This window comes from Alexandromys fortis, unplaced genomic scaffold, assembly GCF_014885135.2.
Source record: "Alexandromys fortis isolate MF-2015 unplaced genomic scaffold, M_Fortis_MF-2015_v1.1 scaffold_89, whole genome shotgun sequence".
Classification (NCBI taxonomy): domain Eukaryota; kingdom Metazoa; phylum Chordata; class Mammalia; order Rodentia; family Cricetidae; genus Alexandromys; species Alexandromys fortis.
This window is the reverse complement of record NW_026067973.1, coordinates 7,519,344-7,542,391: the sequence shown is the minus strand read 5'-3', so window position 1 is coordinate 7,542,391 and position 23,048 is coordinate 7,519,344. Positions and strand designations below refer to the sequence as shown.

The following is a 23,048-nucleotide window of genomic DNA, read 5'->3' as shown; positions in this document are numbered from 1 at the left end:
GATTTGGCTCTGGCTCGAGTTTAAGGTCACTTTTTAAAAGTTTGCCTGCACAGTGCCTACAAGCATGCCAAACAAGGCAGAAGTTCCTAGAATTCAATCCCGAGGAACATGGGGCAAAACACGACCTAAAGGAAGAATTGGTTTGCCATGCCAGACATATGGGTGCCCGCAGCAGTAACTTCACTACTTCAGCCATCCTGTCTCTAGCTTGTGCCCCTCCCCCACTTCATCCCATTGGACTTGGGCCAGCGGGCATAGTTTGGGTTTTCTGAGTCTTGCAGCGAGTTCATGAACGTCACTCACATTATATAATTTCATTTTCACAACAGTTGTACAGTGGGTGTTCAGTTTAGCTTTATTCGTAAGTAACAGAAACATCTTTAAGTGAGAATAAATTTAATGTAGAGAATGAAATGCTTCTCAAGTAATGGGAAGTGTGAACAGAAGCAGGCTACAGATTAAACATCTAGGAAAACACCCCACAACTGACACTCTGAGCATGGAACTAGTAATACTATAACAAAGAAGAAGCTGCTGTGAGTGCTGTGGGCTTCAGAGCGTCTCCAAGATGTCCTACAGGAATCAAGAAGTCACTGCTCAAACTTCTGGAGCGTCTAACAATGCCTCACATGAACATGCTCCTGGAGCCAGGGCTAGGCACCAGACACATGTCAGCAAACAGCGTCTTAGGTGCTGCCTTCTTCTTCTCACTAAACTCATCTTCCTGTTCCAATCTCATTGGCATACATCCAATTGGCACAGCCTAATTATAATAGGGAGCTTTGCTAAAAGGGAGCGACAAGATGTCATCTCAAGCACACTAGGAAGGCCTCATCAGTGACCACAGTGGAAGAACCAGGAGTTAGTTAACCTAGATCTAAGCCCGTGTACTCAATCATCCCATTCTTCTGCCTTCCCCTAGAAGGATCTATGGTCAACAGGTGTAGTTAGGCTTTTATAAGCAGGGTCAGAATTTCTATACCAACAATCTCTCCCCTGACATTCAACTGTAGGTTCTATTCCAAGTCTATCTTGTACCCATTCTCTCAAATGTGGAAGAAATCTACTTATCATCTAATAAATTATAGAAGGTACTGGCCCAACTTTCAGTCTGCTGCACACACACAGGTTCATACTTATACCAAATTATATTGGTAGTAAATTATATTGCTTCCATTTGTTAGTAGAAAGTAATTGTTTCTATTAGAAAAATTAAGTTTGACCTCAGTCAGGGAATGAAAAGGAAGTATGGGTTCTAAGAGAAGGGCTTCAGATCATTCTGATTTAATTGAAGTGCCTTCAGGATAGCCATTGATGTATGTAATAATTCTTCTTCTTCTTCTTCTTCTTCTTCTTCTTCTTCTTCTTCTTCTTCTTCTTCTTCTTCTTCTTCTTCTTCTATAGGGTTTCTCTGTAGCTTTTGGAGCGTATCCTGGAACTTGCTCTATAGATCAGGCTGACCTCAAACTCACATAAACCTGCCTATCTCTGCCTCCCGAGTGCTGGTATTAAAGATGTGCCACTACTGTGTGGCTGATGTATCTAATTCTTTATTTGCTTATGCAAGTATTTATTGGGGGTTCAGTGTGTACCTGCACTACACTTTCCCTGCCCTCATGATGTTTATAGCCTAATGCTAAGTGACAATTTATAGAGAAGTAGGACAGGAGAAGGAAGGATATTATAGGAATAACAGAAGAGGTGTGAACAGATTCTGCCCCATGGATACTTCGTCTAGGATGATTCCTGCATAAAGTGTAGATATTACCGGGGCGAGTGCGGAAGAGTCTGGTATTGAGACAGAAGGGGATCGCAATACGTTAGCCCCTACACAGAAGGGAGGACAGGGTGCATTTGGGATAGTCAACAAGGAGCTGTCTTGTAGGAGGATAGAGGCAGGGAGGAGAGTTAGCAAGTATGAGCCGTGAGGATGGGCACAGGGAGGTCTGGTGTTATTGGCTGGAGGAGCGGAAGGACCTCCCTGATAGTTTAGAACATAGATGGGTGGAGTAAACAGAACAGAATGCTGGGAGGAAGAGGAAGTGAGCTCAGATGCCATGCTCCCCTCTCCCGGGCAGACACTATGAAGCTCTGACCCAGGATGGACGTAGGCTAGAATCTTCCCGGTAAGTGCACCTCGGTGCTACACACATTAATAGAAATGGGCCAGGCAGTGTTTAAATGAATACAGTTTGTGTGTTGTTATTTCGGGGTATAAGCTAGCCAGGCAGCCAGAAGCGGGGCTGTGGGAAGAGGCCCACAGCTCTTACTACATGGTGTAGACAGGTAGGGTGATTAAACAGAATGAGAGCCTTCATTTCATTCAATATCCACACTTGATAAAGTTATTCATTATTGATAATGTTAATGTTATAGGTTGTAACCAATAATACAGCAGCAAGTCATCGTCAGTGGGTTGGAGACTTGTATTAACATAAGGAAGCAACTGGAATCTGGAATTCAACCACCCTTTTCCTTAGTTTGCACCTTGCACCTGTAACAGAAACAGAAGCTTTTAAGGTCAGATGCCCTCCATGCAGAACCACATTTCTCATGTGCAATGACGATTCAGAGCAACAACAGGAAGTTTCCAACTCTTAAAATAAACTCTTTTTTTTAGTATTCTAAAACCAGACTTTTGTTTCCAATAGTAAGTGAGATAGATTTGCATTTTAAAATAGTTGAATCTTTGCATCTTGTAAATTTTCAGTTTCCCCCATGCTATTTATAGAAGGTGAGTTACATAGTTACTAGTTCGAGATGAATATTGTAATCATAACGGCTGATTATTGCTTATGGATGGGGTGAGACAAACTGTGCTTCTCTCCCACGATAGTTTCGAGTTTGGGACAGTGTGACATTGGAGACGTTCTGGTTGTTGGCAGCCTGTGGAGATTGTTCCACTTATAAGCATGAGGAACAGCTGGAGGGAAAATGAGCAAGCAGGTGGCGTGGGGTAAAGACTCTCTTCAGCCTAAACTGGAGTGGAACATATCCGAGTGTGCACTGTGTACAATACCCCTAAACCTGCCAAATGCCATGGATTAGCAACATGGTATTCTATAATGCCTCCTTTCTTAATCCTTTGGGGTTAATTGGGATCTTTGGTTCCTTGACACTGCTCAGCATCTGAAAATAGTAACACAGGGCTTATCGCCGATGCAGGAAAGGAACGACAGTCAAAATTCAGTGGCTATCATGATGGTGCGCATACCTTTATTCTGAAGACTGAGGCAGGCTACAAAGCAATGCCTTGTGTAACAAAAATAAATACATGCAAGGTATGGTTTCTGTTGTTACACCATCATAAAGCCAGACCATTGCAAGCTGGGGATCATCCGTCTGTGTAGATGTAGAATGCCTATGCTTTCGTAGCCATCCCAATGAAATCATTGCTTTTCTAAGTTACACTAATGTGGAATTTTTTCTTTCTCTTTCTTTTACTGGTGCTCTATCTGGGCTTAACAAACATTTGCTAATGTCGCCAGGAAAACTCACAACACAGGAGTGGTATAATGGCAGGAACATGATGCTTGGTGTCAGCAATCAAGAAGAAGGCAGACAGGAAATAGAGTCACACTAAGGTCTCAAGGCCCACCTACAAAGAATCACTTGTTTCATAAAGGACCCACAACCGGAAGGATCCATAGCTTTCCAAATCAGGGCCATTGGCAAGGGACCAAGTGTTCAGATACATGAGGCACGGAGACGGTTCATAATCAAAACGCAATGGGAAGGATAAAAAAATAATCATAGTAAACATTTAAGAACAAAAAGCACTAGAGTGAAAATTTTGAATCAGGTCATATAATGATAAGATGACAATTAAGGGATCACCTGTTTGCTGAGATCAGAGACAAATAAGTAGTTTGGAACCGTGCAGGGAGAGATGGTTTCCCCACAGAAGGACAGATGATACAAAGGCTCTATATGAATAAAACTGTGATCTGTTTGAGAATGCAAATGCCCCAAAGCCAGAACTTTGTGAAGTGAGGGGAGAATAAGAAATGTCCGAGGGGTGAAGAGGACATTTGGTGTCCACAGACTAGCATACTTACTCGGCTTTATTCAACATGCATTGGAAAGGCATTGAGTATGTTTAAAAACAATCTCACCTTGCTAGCTAGATCTAGTCTACTTTCTTTCCGCATATCCACATATGTATTATCTGTTATTAAGACGTGGTTTTCCATTGCGTGAATATGAGTTATTATAGGGGCCATGCTGTTCCTTCTGCCTTTACTTAACAACCGGCTCTAGAAACTTTAGCCACTGTGGATTTTTCAGAGAGGAAACAACATGGTCTGACGTACCCTTTAAAACACTGGACTCTGGCTGCTGTGGGAGCAAGGTGTGGTATGAGACTAGGATTGCTTTTTGGTCTCCCTGATCAACACGTACATTAGAGTTTCCCCTGCTCAGCACTAGGATTTTGGGTAGTCTATGCTTTTGGGGGGAGCATTGTCAGACTAATTGGCATAACATACATAAAATATTTATTTATAGTTAATATAATATGCATATATGTACATCATATAGATATATGAATATTGGAGTGTACCAAATGAGCCAAGTAGAGCCCCGTCCTCACTCAGCTGACATTCTCTTTGTTCTCAGCAGTTTGCACATTCTCATGAGCCAGTAGTCTGTGACATGTCCTCTGCAAAGGGAGATCCCTAGTGTCAGCCCAGCTCTGAATTAGGGCCAGACACCAAGCAAGTGCATGCACATTTATTAGAGAATAAATTAGGAAAGTTAGGTAATTTTTATTAACAAATAGTCTTACCCTGAAGAGCACGATTTCTTTTCTTTAACTACTCAGTGTTTATATAGAGATAGCCATTGTAAAATGCCAGAGTCACCTCTATGTAACAAGGAAATGACAGGCTATATTCAGAGATTTTTTTCACATGATCCCCTCAGGATGAGAGACAGCAGTCTGGGTGGTGAGGAGCTCAGAAATGATTCTAGAAATAATGGCTAATAACAGTGGGATGTTGACTCGAGCTAAGATTGAACTCAGCGGAACACACTAACTACCTTCAGGTCCGTCACATAGAAGGGACAGAGTGCTCATTTTATCTTGCTCCAGGGGAAGAGGCAGGAATTAAAAGTGTCCTTGTCCGATACAAAAAGTAACTATCTACAGCTACCTACTAGTATAATAAGTTTTCTTGAGAGATAGTGAGCCCCTTGTCCCCAGAGATAACCAGAGAGAAAGGAGATAATAACTTGTTAAGGACACTGCAGAGGTAACTCCTGCATTTAGTAATAAGAACAGCTACCACTGACTTAATGCTCGCATGATGCCAGGCTCTCTGCTCAGGGCTTTGGCAATGTCGCCTCTTTTCATTTTCATAACTCTCTGGAAGAAGAATGGTTTATATTTAGATGAGAAACTTCCAGCTTAGAAAAGATAGGGGGGGTTTATTAGGACATGCAATTAGAAACCAAGGGAAGCAAGGCTGGGCTTGCTTCTCTCTAACTCTGAACTGTTTGTCCTTTACCGTAGTGAGCTCCAATGGACTTAAGAAGTTCTCCGAATGTGGCCTCTTTTCCTAGCCTTCCTGAAGGCTCTGCAGAGTATCTTCTTCTACCCCATCACTAAGGATGAGGGACAGTGCTGAAAAGAAACGATATCTGTGTGCCAACATTTGTGAGTTTTAAGGCTGGATGCCATGGACTCTCTGTTTCTTCTCTCTTTATTGCTACGTGGAGTTAGCTCTGAGGTAGATCACCTCTCTCCCTTTTACGTTGCCTGCCCCTCTCTACTTTTTACTTCCACCAGTAAGCTCCTCGGGCTGGCATGTACTAGCTCTGCCTGAGGGGGCCAGAGCTGAGAGTGTGTCCTTTAGGAGTCTACAAGGAAATGAGTGGTCAACCGTGGGATTTGGATGCTCTGGGTCCCTCATCCAAAGTAACCCTGACCCCCTCAACATGAATACACCTCTCACTCTTCTATTATTGTCTTCCACTTCTAGGACTTTGTGTGCTACTATGCTTTTCAGAGAAGATTACTTCGTTTAAGACCCCAGGGTGAGGGCGTTTTCTTTACTGTGTTTGCCTTTTTGGAATTGTGAGGGAGGAAATTGGGTTTGTCTTGAGTTTTCTTTGCTTTGCTTTATGCACAGACTCCATGAAGGGGACTGGGCTTATAACCCACACATAGCCAAGAAGTCCTCACATTGTGCTTGGGTTTCTGATGAAGTAGCAACCCTGAAAACCTTTCCAAGTGCACACATGACTGATGGCTTAGTGGAACTGTCAGTAGCCTGTCCCTTCTCATTTCCACACTGTCCAGAGCCCCGAGTGGACAGGGCTGAAGGAGCATGCAGTAGACGTGTGCTTTAGGCAGTGGTACAAGGATAATCGCTCCAGCCAAGGAAAACTAGGTAATCTGTTTCCACCAATCTAGAGAGAACCTGGGCCAGTGGGTAATCACAAAATGCTAGTGTTCCATGAATAATCGAGTTCTGTGTTATTTCTTTCACTTACTACACAAGCTCATCAAGACTAGTAACAGTACTTAGTCACCCACTGAGACTAAGACACAGGACTAGGCCATGAAAATAGCAGCACATGGTAAAACTGGTAATCTCTCATATTATAAGGGGTTCAACATCAGGACTTAAGATCAAAAATTTATACTTTCCTACTTGTACAGCAAGGATGAAGACATCAGAAACTGTCCAGAGTGAGAAGTGGGCCCAGCTTCACCTGACGCTAAAGCCCATTCTCTCTCATCAGGCTTCTTATGGCGGTAGAAACATTGAATCTCTGGGGTTAGAGAGCACACTGCTTTGGATTTAGCTCCTCCCTGCATCAACAGGCATTGTCTCCGGAACTGACACAGTCTGAGGAGGATGGCGGTATGAGGCCTTGACCCTGACCATCACCATATCGCATCCTCAGCCCCCTTCCTGGCTTCCCTCTTCCTCCACTCCTCGTTCCTTCCTACAAAAACGCCCTGATTGCCTTATAATTATCAGAGACAATGATTGTTGTTTCATTCATAAAGCAGTTTCAAAACTTTAGATGCTTTGTTTCTTGGTTATCAAGGGCTGGGGAAGCAGGAGATAAAAAGGATTCTCAGTGGCTAGGGATATGGACAGTATTTATGAGATTTGTAACGTTTTCTAGGACATTCAGAAGACACGATTCCATTGTCCCCAGCGATGGCCAAGTGTGACTCTCCTTATCTTCTTTCATTCCTTGAATCCGTAGAAGACACAGTCAGTCAGCAAAAATGAAACGATTTTCCCTTTTATTCTCAGAGAGGCTGTCTCCTAGGAAGGGGCAGGATCACAATTTCTGCGAACTGGGATTTTGGACTTAGCATGTTTCTGGGATTTCGGACTTAGCATGTTTCTTAACCGGGTCCTGTCACCGAGGAACATGGCACAGCAAGGACCCTGTGTGAGGCAAGGGTCTAAGTTCGGTTTCATTCTACAGCCCTCACCCAAGCACACTGATAACTGAAAAGAGTCAACTAGCATGCTAGACCCACTAGGAAATTCCTATGTGAGGTGAAGACAGACACCGCACCTATTCTGTGAACCTACATTTATGGAGTGAGGCAAGGCATGCCTAGCCCTTCCTTCTATATAAGGAAATAGTTCTGTAGTGGATTAGCACTCCTGTGGAGGACACGAGTCATGAACACATAATGACGTGGGAGGACACCAGGAGGATTGGGTGATCACTCCTTCCCACTCCTTCCTCCAGCACATTAGGAAAGGTCTGGAAGAGCAGAGGGATCCTTGTCACAGACTTCTCTGACAAGTTTAATAAACACAAAATACCTTCCGCCCAACAGTGGTTACATATGACTTTCAACACTGGAAGGGTTTATGGCCTTGCTTAGGACAGTGCAGATATGGAAACTATTTCTGCTCTCCTGTCTAACCTGGAAGTATGGCTTTCAGAGGTCCCCGTCCTTGTCATCCCTCTTTCTCTGGAAACAAGAGACAGTAATTGTCTCTCGTCTTGGCCACTTCTTACTATCTTCTTGAAAATCCTACAAATCAAGGACAAGCTAGTCATAGGTCAGGAGTTTGCGAAACACACTACACTTTACAGCTCCTACTGCGTTTTCTTGTTCAGGGCCCTGAGGTCTATGTACAGCAAAGAATTTATGTTGCCTGTGCTGAATCCAGCTGAGTGCATTTTCCCAGTGGCTCTAGGCTGCTGATACCGTCATTGCTGTTCATATTTCCAAATATCATCTCATCTTTCTTGGTTTCCACCATAGTCAAAGCTCTTTCGGCCTGACCCTCTCTTCCCTCATCCAATTACTGCTGTGCAGAACTCAGTCCACAGCTGCAGGGAAAGCCATCCAGCAGGTCACAGCCGAGGGCCAGGCACAGTTTGGTGAGTGACTGTGGAAACTACAGGGAAAGAAGGATAGAAATGATTTAAAGACACATGGCCTTGGGAATAACGTTTCTGCTAATAAAGATAAAGTCAGATATGACAGACACATAAAGAATTGCTCAATGAACTGGAAACCTACAATGTATTCAGTTGGGCCCTGACTATGAAGTGTGGGCCAGGTGAGCCAGTAGAACGGTAGATTTAAGACTTAGAAAGGGAGCAGAAATTCAGGCTTGAGGCTGACTTTACGGAACTGTGGAGGGTCAGAGAGGAGACTGCAGGCAGCAAGACAGAATCAAAAGAAGCCTCGGAACGGCACTGCTGCGCAGGAGCCAAGGATTGGAGAGGCAGATATACCCAGGTGATATCAGGTCACTGTAGATAGGGGAGAGAAGGATTTCAGAACACAGAGACTAGTATCCAACTGTAAATGTGGATAACTAATTAAGTACAATTACTAGAAAGTAAGAATGAGGGTGGTATTCCAGAAGGCACGGAGAAGAACAATGGGAGAGAGACAATATTCTTTGTGTACCCAGTACAGGTCACAGGAAGTGGACTTGAAGGGAAAGACAGTGTCACGAGCTCACAGCAATGTCCATAAGGCCTGGTGCGATGATCCACAGGCCTGGGGCACAGCCATGAGAAATGCATTGGCCAGAGAGGGGCACAGCCACACCTCATGGGCAGGACTGAGGAGGTGGCAACACAGACAAGATTTACCTTGATGTAGCCACATAAATCCCAACATGGATATTTCATATCACATTTGAAGGGGATAAACACATCTTAAACCTCCCAGGAGTGGCAAATGTGTTTTCTATGTCTGGAAGACAGACAGAGACAACATTATGAAAATAAAACCATGGGTTTGATACACAGCAAGGAACTTTGAGAAGCAGGCAAGAGTGTTCCATTAGGTGGACCTCTCCTTTTGGTTTACTGAAAACTGGGAGCTAAAGATGTCACCTCTCACAAGTTGCAGCTCCTATTAATTTGGGTTGAACTCTCACTGACAAACCACACCCCTGTGCGCAGCCCCTTCCCCAGCAGTTACCCATCTTCTCATACCATCATGGCACTTCTTCACGGAGCTCACCTGGACTGGTTAGATATGATTTGGGATAGTTTAAAAACAGTCTATAAAGAGAAGCCCTCATTTTTCTAGTGGCCTTAAGACTTTGTGGTTTGTATCCAGAAGGATCCAACATGTAAAAACAAACCCGACAGAGACATGTTTCAGATCAAATAATTTGAATACGCTAAGAAAACCCCTGACTTTTCTAGCATAACCAAGCCAGAATTTTTCAGCTGAATCAATAAATTATTTCTCTTATCTTTTTTTGCTACTACCAATTTTATTTGCTGTTCCTCTCATTTGAATTCACTGAAATCCAATAGCAATGCCTCATTCAAACACCTCTCCAGACTTGGTAATTATTGTGTTAGTTTCAGACTTTCTTAGATAATAAACTATTATCATCAAGGCTTAAACTACTCATCTCTTGACAATTCCTTCCTCCTGAGGTAAATTCTAGTAGCGAGAGGGGTTACTGTTTATTTTTGTAAAGTTCTTTTTGTATTTTCCCAAGCTTACTTCTTTCACTATGCTATTTTTCTCTCTCTCGATTTAGTAGCTCATGTTAGAGTGGAGTTTGTAATTCTGTATGGTGAGTATATCTCTAAAGATGGGCGTTTCTCCAATGGGAGCTGAGTATAAGCTAGGTTGTTCAACAGTTGATGTCATCTCTGATCAGGGCTTGATGTGCACACATCGCTCTATGTCCGTCTTCTTTGTTGGAGATTTTGCACAAGGGAGGAAATTACAGGCTCTGATCTTTGTTTCTAAGCATGAAGCAGGGGATCCTGGGAAATCTCAGGGATGACTGCTCTCTACCCCTACACTGCCGTTTAAGGAAGAAAGTTCCCTTTTGGCTTCCATGAGCTGGTGGGTTCAATCTTTATCGTTTCCTTTCTCGTAGTGTGTCGGTCTTGCCATGGAAACACACCTCTGGGCTTGTCTGTGAAAGTTTTTCTAGATTAGAGTAACTGAAGTGGAAGAAAACCTGCTCTAAATGTGGGAAGACTCATTCCATGGGCTGAGGATCCAGACTAAAAAGAAATAGCAAACAAAAGCTGGAGGTAAGGCATCAAGCAACAGCACCCACCTCTGCCTCTAGACAGAAAGAAATTTGAGTACTTGGATTAGGCCAGGATTATGGGGGGATATTGGTCATATTAGTATTTCTTTGACTTTCTTTGATTTCTCCCAGTTGTGTGTGTGTGTGTGTGTGTGAAGTTAGAGGTTGATATCAGTTGTGTTCACTAGCTCAGCAAATCTCCACCTTATTTTAGACACGGAGTCTTCTGATGAAGTTCACCGGTTTGGCTCCATGGTCTGGCCAGCAAGTCCCAAGGATCCTACTCAGGATTGAGATTATAGGGATGAACCACACCTAGATTTTATATGAATGCTGGGGATCAAACTCAGATGTTCATGTTTGTTTGGCAAGCACTTTCTACTGGCTGAGCTATTGCCCTAGCAACTAAGTCTGCCTTTATGACTGCTCTACTCTCTCAGCCCATTGATGAAGTAAAATCCATCTTCACAAAGCAGCCAATACATATTGAAGACAGTATCTTGCGGTGTCTTCTCCTGTGTAAATGACCTTTCCAACCGCTCTTCATGTTGTTTTTTTAAGAGCCACTGTCAACACCAACACATGGGCTACCTTCTTGTAGTGACATTCAGTCTGGATGTAGCTGGTCAACAAACAAGGTACATTATAAACCCTAAGTCACATCTCTCTATGTTGTTCACAACTGGTATATAACTCTTTTTCAAATGCTTCAGCTAAATCAAGAAACATCTCATTTAGGCCATCTCCAAGCCTACTGGAGCATTTTCACTTTTTAATTAGTTAAGTTTTGAATAAAAGTTTTTATGCACTATATGGTATATTTTTCAGTAATGAAAAAGACCAGTTTTGTGAAGCTCATTCATGGTAATTGATACTGACTATATGTAGCAGTTCTTTTCCCAAAGGCCTGTACACTGTGTATTTTAAAATCTATTCTGGAAACGAAAACAAATGTTGTCAGAATTGGTATCCAACCAAGAGCCATCGTTTCTGGAACTTACATTCTCTTTTGAATCCAGAAACAAAATGTTTCACATCCACGGCTGTGCCTTTGCGCCGGTGTCAGAGAACTGAAAACACGTGGGCTGACAGGATTCCGAGTCTTCCTCCAGATCTGCCCCTAGCTCACTGTGTGATCTTGAGTAAGCTGTGAGGCTGCTTCATAAAAAAGGAGTTTGAGATACAACTTTCAAGAGATTTCCATATTTAAGTTTAGGGTCTGTTCTTTTTTTTTCCCTTATCACAGTTGTTCCTTTTCTATGTGAGGCTGGGGACCAAGGGACTGAATGTTCTACCACTGAGTTCTATCCCATTCCTATTTAATTTCTTCAATGTATTTTCCCTTTTAATACTACAGGCCATGTCTGATTTCATATATAGTCTAATAATGACTTTCTTCTCTTTGCTAATAATGGATGTAATAAATACCCTGGAAGGTGGTTTACCATCCAGCTATGTGTGTATAGGTCTCTTAGTTCTTAAAAATATTTATTAAGCTATAATTTCTGTACCATAAATGCACCCTTGTAAAATGTGTCCCCCAGAAGTTTCTGGTCCGTCATAGATTTACTCAATAGTCACAACTTAAATTCAGAACAATTTCAGTTCTTGTTCCCCACTGGACTTAAATATATCTCATCTTTGCTCTGTACTAGACTTGAATATATCTCCTCTAGTGGTCTGTGCACACTGTGGTGACAGATAATGATTCTACGCTCGAAACCTCAAAGACTTTTTTTCAGTTGGTTCTTCCTTTCCCAGGTACTGTTGTCTCATCCAGAGGCACAGTTGTATTCAGAATGACACGAGCTTGTGCAACATGGATGGGAACTTTTGTGAATGTCCAAGACATTCCCATGGGTCTGCGGAGAACACCTTCACTGTGTTTTCCCAGATCTGTAAAACCTGCATGACTTTTGCAACAGCCTGTATGAATGGAACATTGCTACCAAGCCACTCCCCCTAATTTCTTAATTAAGACCCACATCAGTATCTCAACTTATGAACAAGTATTTCTTGAGCCCTCTAAGCACCAGGCTCTGGAGGCTACACGGTGGCAAGATGAGAACAGTTTAGAGATTACAGCACTCACAGTTCAGGAGCAGGAAGAAATAACTAAAGGAATGTAAGTTTAGATAATGATAAGTACTGGGAGGAAAGTTAAATGGTGCCGTACACAAGAGTGACCAAGTGCTACACCGTTACACAGTCCAAAGTCTGTTCATGCCCACCATCTCAGCCAGTGTTTTTAGGGGACATACAAAGGGCAGACTCTACAATAATTCCTTCTTGATGGATGACAAATGGGTTCATAGGCAGACTAGGTGGCTCAAAGAAATTACACAGGTGGTAATTAGGACTTGGTTCTCCTTGTATGCACCAAAATCATGAGGCTTTTAGCTATATTTACAAGAAATAGAAATGGCTGTTCACATTATGGCATGTCTAGCTCCTAGGATCATTGCTTATGATAGAGACCAATGCTTATGATATACCATCATGTCAGTGGAGGCAGCTCATTGGTTTCCCGGCTGCCCAGACCCTGAAATAATCACATAGAAACTATATTTATTGCAGAACCATTTGACCAATAGCTTGAATGTATTTCTAGCTAGGTCTTACATATTAAATTAACCCATTTCTATTATTTTATATTTTACCATGAGGCTCGTGGTTTACTGGCAAGGTTCCAGGGCAGGCGTTTTTCTCCTCTGGTGGCAACACGATGTCTCCCTGACTCTGCCTACTTTCTCTCGGTTTGGATTTCCTGCCAGGCTTTACTCTGTTAAGCCATTTGGCTGAAAGCAGCTTCTTTATAATGACAATAAAACATATTCACAGCATACCTCACCTCTCACATCACCATCAGGGGAAACAGTACCATCCAGCAAAGGACAAATCATGATACTTTGATAAAGCAGGTGAGGATATTAGTTGGAGGCCTTAGAACTTAAACCTGGTTCTGTCTTATATTTGGTCATCGGACTTTGTACAAACTACTTAGCATCTATAAACCACCAGCTTCCTATTTGTACAATGGAAACAACACCACCTACTCTCACAACTGTTGAAATAGCTGGGTGGCCTACTTTTTAAATATTTATTTATTTATTTATTTATTTATTTATTTATTTATTCTTTTCTCATATATTACATCCCGACTGCAGTTTCCCCTCCCTCCTCCTCTCCTAGTCGTCCCCTCACTTCCCCTCTCTCCCAGATCCACTCCTCCTGTTTCCCTTCAGAAAAGGATAGGCCTCCCAGGAGTATCAATCAAACATAGCCTAATAAGTTACAACCAGACTAGATGCAAATGCTCATACCAAAGCTGGACAAGACAACTTCCAATAGGAGAAAAAGGGCCCCCAAAGCAGGGGACAAGGCAGAGACAGCTTCCACTCCCGCTGTTAGGAGACCTACAAGAACCCCAAGCTATACAAACATAACATGTATTCAGAAGACCTAGCTCAGATCCATACAGGCTCCCTGATTGTCACTGTGAGTCCCTGTGAGCCTTGGTAAGTTGATTCTGTGGGCCATATTCTTGTGGTATCCTTGACCCCTCTGGCTCCTATAATCCTTCTCTACCCTCTTCTATGAGTCCTCAAGATTTGCTAGGTCACTCTCATAGAGTCCAGAAAATTTCCACTGCACTAGGTTTCTCACCTCTGAAATATCTAACAATTCCAGTTATCTCTCCCAGCACCCTCTCTTCACACACCATCTGATCTGTCCTGTTCCTATCCCACCCACCCCCAGTCCACCTTTGAAATCTGTTCTCTTTCCCCTGCCCAGTGAGAACCATGTGTCTCCCCTTCTTGAGCCCTCTTTGTTACTTAGCCTCTCTGGGTCTGTGGATTCATAATTATCTGTTGTACAATATTATATTAACCATGTAAAGGTGTGTTACATTTGTTTATACTGCATTTGTTTAATTATGTAATTATGTGCTACATTTGTGTATACTGCATTGTTTAGTGATGAAAAGATTTGTTGTCTTGCCTGCCTAAAGCACCTGGTTGATCTAATAAGAAGCTGAATGGCCAATAGCTAAGCAGTAGGGATAGGCAGGGCTGGCTGGCAGAGAGAGAGAGAGAGAGAGAGAGAGAGAGAGAGAGAGAGAGAGAGAGAGAGAGAATGAGAATAAATAGGAGGAGGAATCTAGGTTTGAGTGGAGAAGAAGACAAGGGGAGAATAACAAGGGAGAAAGAGAGGGAGATGCCTGGGGCCAGCCAGGCAGCCACAAGACAAACAGACAGACACTGAATAGGGCATATAGAATGAAAGAAAAGTAAAAAGCCATGAGACAAAAGGTAGATGAAGAGAAACAGGTTAAATGAAGTTATAAGAGCTAGTGGGGCAATGATAAGATGAGGCTGAGCACTCATAACTAATAATACATCTCCGTGTTATGATTTTGGAGCTGATCAGTTGCCCTAAAGAAAGCCTGCTACAATTATCCTTTCCTTTACGCTAATATCCGCTTGTAAGTGAGCACATTGCGTGTCTGTCTTTCTGGGTCTGGGTTGCTAATTTACAAAGAGCTATGTGTCCATCATCTTTACCTTCAACATTTGTTGGTCATTTGCAGTCTATAGGAAGATACTGAAGCTTCTGGATATGTCAGTCAAAGCAACATGTCAGAGGCCAACAACCTCAACAACCTAACAGGTTTCCTCGGGATTAAACCGAGCAAGAAAAAATAAAATAAGCTCCGTGGCCTGAGATCCTCTCCGCAAGGTCAGATATCCAACGTGCTTATTCTCCAAGGCAACGGCAGATACTTGGTACCAACAGAAGGAAGAGGGGCAAATGGTTTAAAATAGAAAGCAAGCTCAATATAGCCCGTGGATGCTGACTTCTTAACAAACATTTCGAACTCCCCGAGTGTAGAATTGGCTCATTTTCCTAACTCTGCTCCAGATGCTGTTTGCTCTCACTGGGTAGCCAGGCTGAGTGCCCCTCAGGAACACAGAGAATGATCAAATTTGTGATCATCATAAAACAAATATTGTATGCAGTTTGAATATTTTTAGTCTGCTGGCCTCTATTTGAATATTTGAGTGGAATCTCACCACATGACATGTTTCATTCCAGCTCCAGCTCAGTGGGTTGCTACAGGGAAAGCGTTCATGATTAATTCTGTTCATAAACACATTGGGGAAGAATGTGTGGGGGTGGGGAGGGATCTCCTGTATATTGGCATTTTAAACGCTGTGACTTCAATTCAATTTAATTATTTCTTCCCCATAGCTTTAAATTGAAGGGCTTCAAAAACCAGAGTTTCTTCTCATAAACTTAATTACTTTCTCCTGTTAAAAGGGAATGAATTCGCAAACAAAGGGCTCCAAAGTCAAGGCAATGTGAGGAGAGAGCATGGCATGCTGGGCTGAGTGTCTGGAGCCCTGGGCTCAGAGCTGTCACCATAATCATAATCTGCTCAGCTCTGCCTCAGTGCCTTTCTCTCTCTCTCAATTATGAATAATAGGACAAATAATCTGTAAGAGCCTTTCTAGCCCTAAAAGATTATGATATACAATCGTGGCAACAATACTCAGAGACTGCCACTCTCATCCGGGATCATAAATCCCAGTGACACAGAGTGCTGGGACAATGGCTGATTTCCTGCAATCACAGCCTATTGACCATGACCATGGGGGATGAAATTACCCTCACCGCGACATGCTTTCCTCACCTTTGTAGTAGCAATAACTGTCGCCTTCTCCAGATGACTCTCAAAGCTGCTGTGAGGATCAAAACTCAGAATGAGGTAAGGTAAAAATAGGTGAAACAGTGGAGTTCGACACACTGTAAAGATGCAGGATACTGAGCACATCTAGAAAGGAGTATGAACTTCAGGCTTAGATGGCAGTTGGGGGGGTCTGTTGGTGGGTTTCTAAGCATATGTCACAGATAGCAAATGCTAGATTCTCGGCTCTAGACAGCCAGGGTACAGAAGAACCAACTGGAGCTCTGTGAGACTGATCTGCTGTTTCCAGTATCACCCACTGGGGCCATCTGTGTAGACCTTGAAAAGGGGAGACTCTGTTCAGAATGGCTGTGCCCAGTGAAGATGCTCCAGGGAAGGAGGGACCAGCTCCGATGATTTTTGCTTGAATTCCCCATCCCTTGTTTGCGGTTTGGGTCCTGGGTTTTGTTCTGATAGCCAACTGCCTCTGTAGCTGTTTTCAGGGGGAAATGGTTCCATCTCTATCTCAAAAACAGCTTCAGTCCATTGGAAGCCGACTATGACAATCCCTTTCTTTATCTCAGTGAACTGGTATGGCAGGTGGCTCCATCCTGACCACAACATTGCAAGGTGAAGAATCCTCCTGGGATGTTTTTCTTTCATCTTAAACAAAGGGATGTGGGAAGCAAGGATTGTTATATTCTTCTGGGTTTTGAAATGCCTACATGTTCTCTATAGAAGTGCAGCGGCCACCTTGTGATCAGCAAGGGAACTACCCTGGGGCAAAGTGCTAAGAATGTGCTAAGAATGGCAGGGTTGGAAATGTTCAGAACTTGGGCACTTGGGGACATAATCAAGCCACTGAAGAAACAGTCCTGAAACTCTTCTGCATCCAGGATTTTTATAAAACTAGAAAATGAGGGTTCTTTTATTTATAGCCAGGGAAACTAGACCTCTCCAAAAAGTGGCACCAAGGTAGGTTTCATCCAACCACAGGAACACAAGGGAATACAGGATCTGTACCCTGACACGTTGAGATATCAAGTGTATGAGAGGGTGGAATTTGAGGAGATCAAGGCAGGGAATAGCAAGTGACTCAGCTGAAGTGCCAGCCATGGTGGCCTGAAATGGAATACCTACCTTAAAAGAAGGCTCCAAGAGATACGGTGTGACCTGATTCCTAAGGAGATGTCAACAAATCTCTGCCTACCTAAGAGAGGGAACACACTGTAGATCAAATTCCAACTTGGTAAACCAGTAAGTTTTGTGGGGCGGGGGGGGCAGTTATACACAGGAATATGGGGTGAGGTGTTACTTAGAGGAGCAGAAATGACTCAAAGACAGATGCATCAACAAAAGCTCAGCCCCGCATGGGTGACAGTTTATGAAAGTTGGGGACCTGGAGCACCCTGCACAGCCTGCAGGTAGCACAGCAGATTGAGGAGTGTCCTGTCCAGATAGTTTAGTTGGTTTGAGCCTCTTCCAGGCAGCTGGCCTTGTCTCTCTCTCTCTCTCTGCTTCTTCTAGGCAGTTCAGCTGGTCTCTGCTTCTTCTGGGATGTTTAACTGGTCTGTTTCTTCCAGGTGGTTTGGCTAATCTGTGGTCTCTGCTCCTTTCACGCAGCTCAACATGTCTGAGACAGCCTTCCAGTAATCCTCACTGCTTATGTATGTTTAGGGAATGAGAGCCTACTGCATATGGTTAGTTTCAGGAACTTCCTGGGGCTATTGAGTTGTTTGTTTCCTAAGTTTATCCTGCAAGATGGAATGTTTTGCCTCCCCTTAGAACATCCTGTATTTTAACAAGTTTTATTCCTCCAAGATGAAGGTTTCAATCTCACAGGAAACTGCCATACAAGAAGAGACCACATGCTTACTATGACATAAGTGTAGGAAGTTGGGAAAGTACTGTTCTATAAGGTAGGGTGATTGTGCTGTTTGTACCGGACAATTTTAACAAGGTGAACATCAAGTTTATAACTGAGGCACAGAAAAAAATCAGAGATTATTTAAGTCTTATCTTTATTTTTGTAGTGGAGAGCCAAAAGCCAAAGACCAACTCCAGGTTGTTGACTAAGTTCATTGGTATCATTCCTTCACTGAATCTCTTATATGAAACGAAAGACATGCAGAAAGAGGTGGACTTCAGGGAAAAGGGATTTGCATGAGCAGAAATGGATGGTGCATTACTCTTGGGTTCTCCAGCAAGCCACAAGTACAAACAGGTGAAAGATGATAGACAATCACATTAGACAGACAGATATTATAAGGAATTGTCTAGAGAGGGTGAAAGTCTATAGATTAGTAGTGGGTTGGCTGATGTCCAGGGAGAGACAATAGTATGTTTTCCAGTCTAAATCCAAAGGCGGGGGTGGGGGTGGGGAAATCAATCTCTCAGTTCGAACATAAATAGAGGGGGTGAATTCTATCCCAATTGGCCTTTTGGTTCTATCTGGGCCTTCAGCAGATTGAGTGACATCCATCTACACAGGAAGACAATCTATATTATTTCATCTGCCAGTTCATATTTTAATATCATCTTGAAAAAGTTGAATGTACCTATGAGACTAAATGTTGACTTGAACGTCTGGTTACCACATGCCCAATCAAACTAACACATAAGCTTTGCCATCAAAGGTAGCACTTTCCCCCCCAATTCTGTCATGCTCTGAAGATCGGCCCCTTCTCTTCACCTGTTGAAGCTGTTTTTCTCCAGTGTAGACCACAGTGAACGAAAAGGAGCCAGTTCTTTTTCCAGTTGCACTAAAGTCCCACACTCCTGTCAAATTCCATAATTATAGTCACATCCCAGGTTGAATCACTGGGCCAATAGCCAAAACAAGTTGGTGGAATTTATTTCTATCCAAATAGAATCACAACAACTTGCTAATTGTTTTAGCGAAAATATAGTAAAGACTAGTAGCGAAGAATGTTGACCTTGTGAGTTTAAGGGAATAGAAACATAATTCTAAATAAAATCAAATGTTATAAGAATTGAGACTAAATAAGCATGGAGCAAGTAGAAATATAATTTGATATCTGGGCTCAAGAGATTATATCTGCTTGATGAACTGCATAAAATCAAGATGACCTAGTGGATAAATCTAAATGAAAATAAGTTGCTGGAAGTTCTCAGTTATAACAGTGAAGAATGTAAACTAGTAGACAGCAAAATTATAAGGGACTCATCCCTGGAAGCTTACAAAATCACCCTTCAGCTGAGTGTCTTCAGAGGTGACATGGAAGCGATAGCTTCTGTTATAAAACAAGTTGCCTAGGAGAGTACTTGGTTGTTATTGGGCATATTTATGGATGCTTACAACTATACAGAGAGTATTCCCATCTTTGTGCTAATACACATTAGGGCTCTGATCAGGTTATTGTAAACAGAACTGTCATGCACTGATTCGAGGTCTGGCCCTGTAATCACTTTCCATGAGATCCTTCTTTTCTTCAGCTGCCTTAAAAAAAACCACTGAAGATAACAAGGAAACAGGGATCCCTGACATTGAAATATGGATCTCTGAGAGCATCCCCATGATGAGGAGTACCACCATGTATCCTACAGTGTGGAGAAATAAATTTATAGTGCATTAAAACCCTGAGATATTTTTCTTAATCTAATGAACACCGTTGTTTGAAAAACTAGACAGAAAAGTAGGATTCTCAAGTAGGAAATTCCGGAAGTAACACCATTTCTAGGGATAACAAGGTCCAAAGGGCAGACATGTAGCTGAATATCACTGAAAGAGATTAAGAACCTAGGAATTGATGATGTCCAGCATCAACATGGCTATGAGTACCATTAAATGGGACAATTGGGCCCAGGCAAGGATAACGTGTTATCAGTTAATGTTTATTGGGTGCCAATCCCAGACTTGGTAGGCCTTGCTTCTAGTCTCTTTCAGAAACTGGGACACTGAGACTTAGAGGTGATCAATAAATTGTATAGTTTCCAAGCTTATCTTGAACTCGGACTATTTGACTTCAAGGCCTATATTCTTAATTTCAACACAAAAGTTTCTGGCTCAGTTGGTAAAATGCCTGCTTCACAAGGATGAGGAACTGAGTTCTGATCTCCAGAAGCCACATTAAAAAGATTGCCATGGTGGGGTGTGTGTGTGTGTGTGTATGTGTGCCTGTTAACCAGCCTTGGGATGGGGGTGGTGCTGAGAGAGTAAGGTGGGATGGGAGTCCACACAGGCAGATCCTGAAGCTCACTGGCCAGGCAGCCTAGCTAAATTCATAAGCTTCAGGTTCAGTGAGAGACCATGGATCAGAAAAATAACAGAACAGAGCAGTTGAGAAAGATATTTACAAGTCGCTAACTTGGGCCTCCATATTGATGTGCATCCACACATACATGCACACACAAACACACACACACAAAATTTTTAAAAGAAAATTTGCCTTAATAATATATTGAACTCACCAAGGCCAGCTGGCCTGGGTCTGAAAAAGCCTGGGATAAAACCGGACTCGCTGAACATAGTGGACAATGAGGACTACTGAGAACTCAGGAACAATGGCAATGGGTTTTTGATCCTACTGCACGTACTGGCTTTGGGGGAGCCAAGGCAGTTTGGATGCTCACCTTACTAGACCTGGATGGAGGTGGGTGGTCCTTGGACTTCCCATAGGGCTGGGAACCCTGATTGCTCTTGGGGCTGACGAGGGAGGGGGATTTGATTGGGGGAGGGGGAGGGAGTTGGGAGGCGGTGGCAGGGAAGAGACAGAAATCTTTAATAAATAAATAAATAGAGAAAATATATATATATTTAAGCCAGAAAAAAAATCCATGTCATTGACTATGATTTCACAAACTAAAAGGACAAAATCTTTCAGTCAAATAACATGAAGATATAAGTCAATTTCTCTATGTTATGGCTATATTTGGGGCAGATCACAGAGTCAAGGCCGTGGCAGTCTTTGATAGTTGTGTCTATGTTAGTATGACGTCTCTTTCATATTTTACTAAGGACCATTCATTGAATGTTTATGATTAACCGCATCACCTTGCGGTCTGGGCCTTATAATCCAAGGAGCGAGCTGCCTCCCAAAATGAAGGGATTTCCTCCAAGCTCTTTGCAACACCGTGCCCCTGATCCCAGCTCTCCACTTTTCCCTCTGTGGGAGCCAGCCCAGAAGTTTATATGTTTTTTAAAAAAAAGCTAGGCAAACTTTACTTGAAATAAAAATGTAATTAATAAAAACCATATATACTGGATAAAAGTAATCAGAGACTATCTTCTATACTCAAACGCATGCATAGTACTTCATAATTCCAGTAAGCCTTGCTCAGATGAGAGAGACAAGGTGAGTGGCATGCTCTAACTGCTACCCCCTCTTCAGCACCCCAGAAACACCCCATTGCTTTACTTAGCCTCTAAGCTCTTTGGAGATCATAGTTTGGCAACAAATGTGGCTTTTAGTTTTTTTAGCAACCAACACAAAGAGAGAATACTGATTGCTTATGAAAATATCACACCTTCCCAGGAGGCATTAGTACTGAATGTTTCTGATGCTCAAATAGTACTTCCCTTACAGTATCCTGCACTCCACTCTCTCAGAGCTGAGGCTTCCAAAGTCAAGTTCGCGTCCACAGCAGCACATTGGAAACCACTAACACTAAGGTACAGTGCCACAATTTGACACTTTAATCATTCTAAGTTACTAGTCTTGAGTCATCGGCATAGATTAGACTCTTGGGGGCAAGGGTAGAGCAAGCAGGAATATTTAAATCTTCTTAGGCTTTCTTATCTATTTCCTGTTCTCTGTAGCTGGTGTAATAGCTGGCCCAGAGCAGGCAAACTTTTGTTTGGCATGTCTTCTAATATGAAGGGTGACATCGCTGAGACAGGAAAAGGCAAACAAATTCTCCCTTGGATGTATGAATATATAAGATGCGCACATCTCTCGGAAGGAAATGCCACACAATGGGATAATTAGCACGCATCAGCTAAAGCCTATGGATGAGGCACAGTGCAAAGCCAGCTTTAGGAGAAGCATGATTTCTATAGCCAGAGTAGGAACACCGAAGGAAAATGAGCTTCTGATCTACTTTTATATGGCAGTAGGAACTAAGACAAAATTCTCCACTCTTCTATAATCCATGGGAATATAACTCCACCTCTGCCTCTCCCACCCTTGTTCTCTCTGATTATAGTGAAGAAGCTTTTTCCTTTGGCCACCATAACCAAATTCATTCTCCCATGACTGGGTTCTCATTATTCCCTCAGATCAGGGGGTGGATGTGATTTGGGAGTGATCACTTGTATATTAAAGCTGTCATTTTGTCTTTACTTTCAAATATGGAAAGAGTTTTTCTTGCAACAAAACAAAGCTTTACTTCATGATCTCAACTTGTTTCCTCTTGTAGGCGTATTTCTGGAGTCCTCCACACTTGGCATGCCTATTTATACTTCAGGTCTCAGCACAATTTGGTGGCTTCCTTTTGAATTACTATCTCGTTTCAGATGGCTCAACAGTTGTGATATTCATCCAAGAAATCCCTTCTGAGTTCCCGACTCGGAGAATTCACTGAAGACTGGGCATTTCCACTTTGGTGGCTCATCACGTGACATTCTTCTTTGCTCCCTGTCCTTCTGTCACTCCATCTCCACAAGACTCAGGGTCTCTTCTGTTCTTAAGCCCTTGTGCCTGATTACCCTTAACCTGGACCATTCATCTTCTTCTTCCTCTGGGTGCATCTTCCCGAGTTCTCAGAAACATTTCCTTCCTCTAGGAAGCCTTCTTATGCCTCTACTATTTTGTGCCATCCTTTCAAAGTGCTATTCACAATTGTACTTTTAACCTGTTGTTTACACCACTGTTAATTTAGGCTTT

General features: G+C 42.6%; 1 pseudogene; it reads left to right on the top strand.

The window, feature by feature from the left end:
• Positions 1-16,161: 16,161 nt before the first annotated feature.
• The window catches only part of LOC126509973 (60S ribosomal protein L5-like), a 32,858-nt pseudogene continuing 25,971 nt past the window's right edge, over positions 16,162-23,048 (top strand).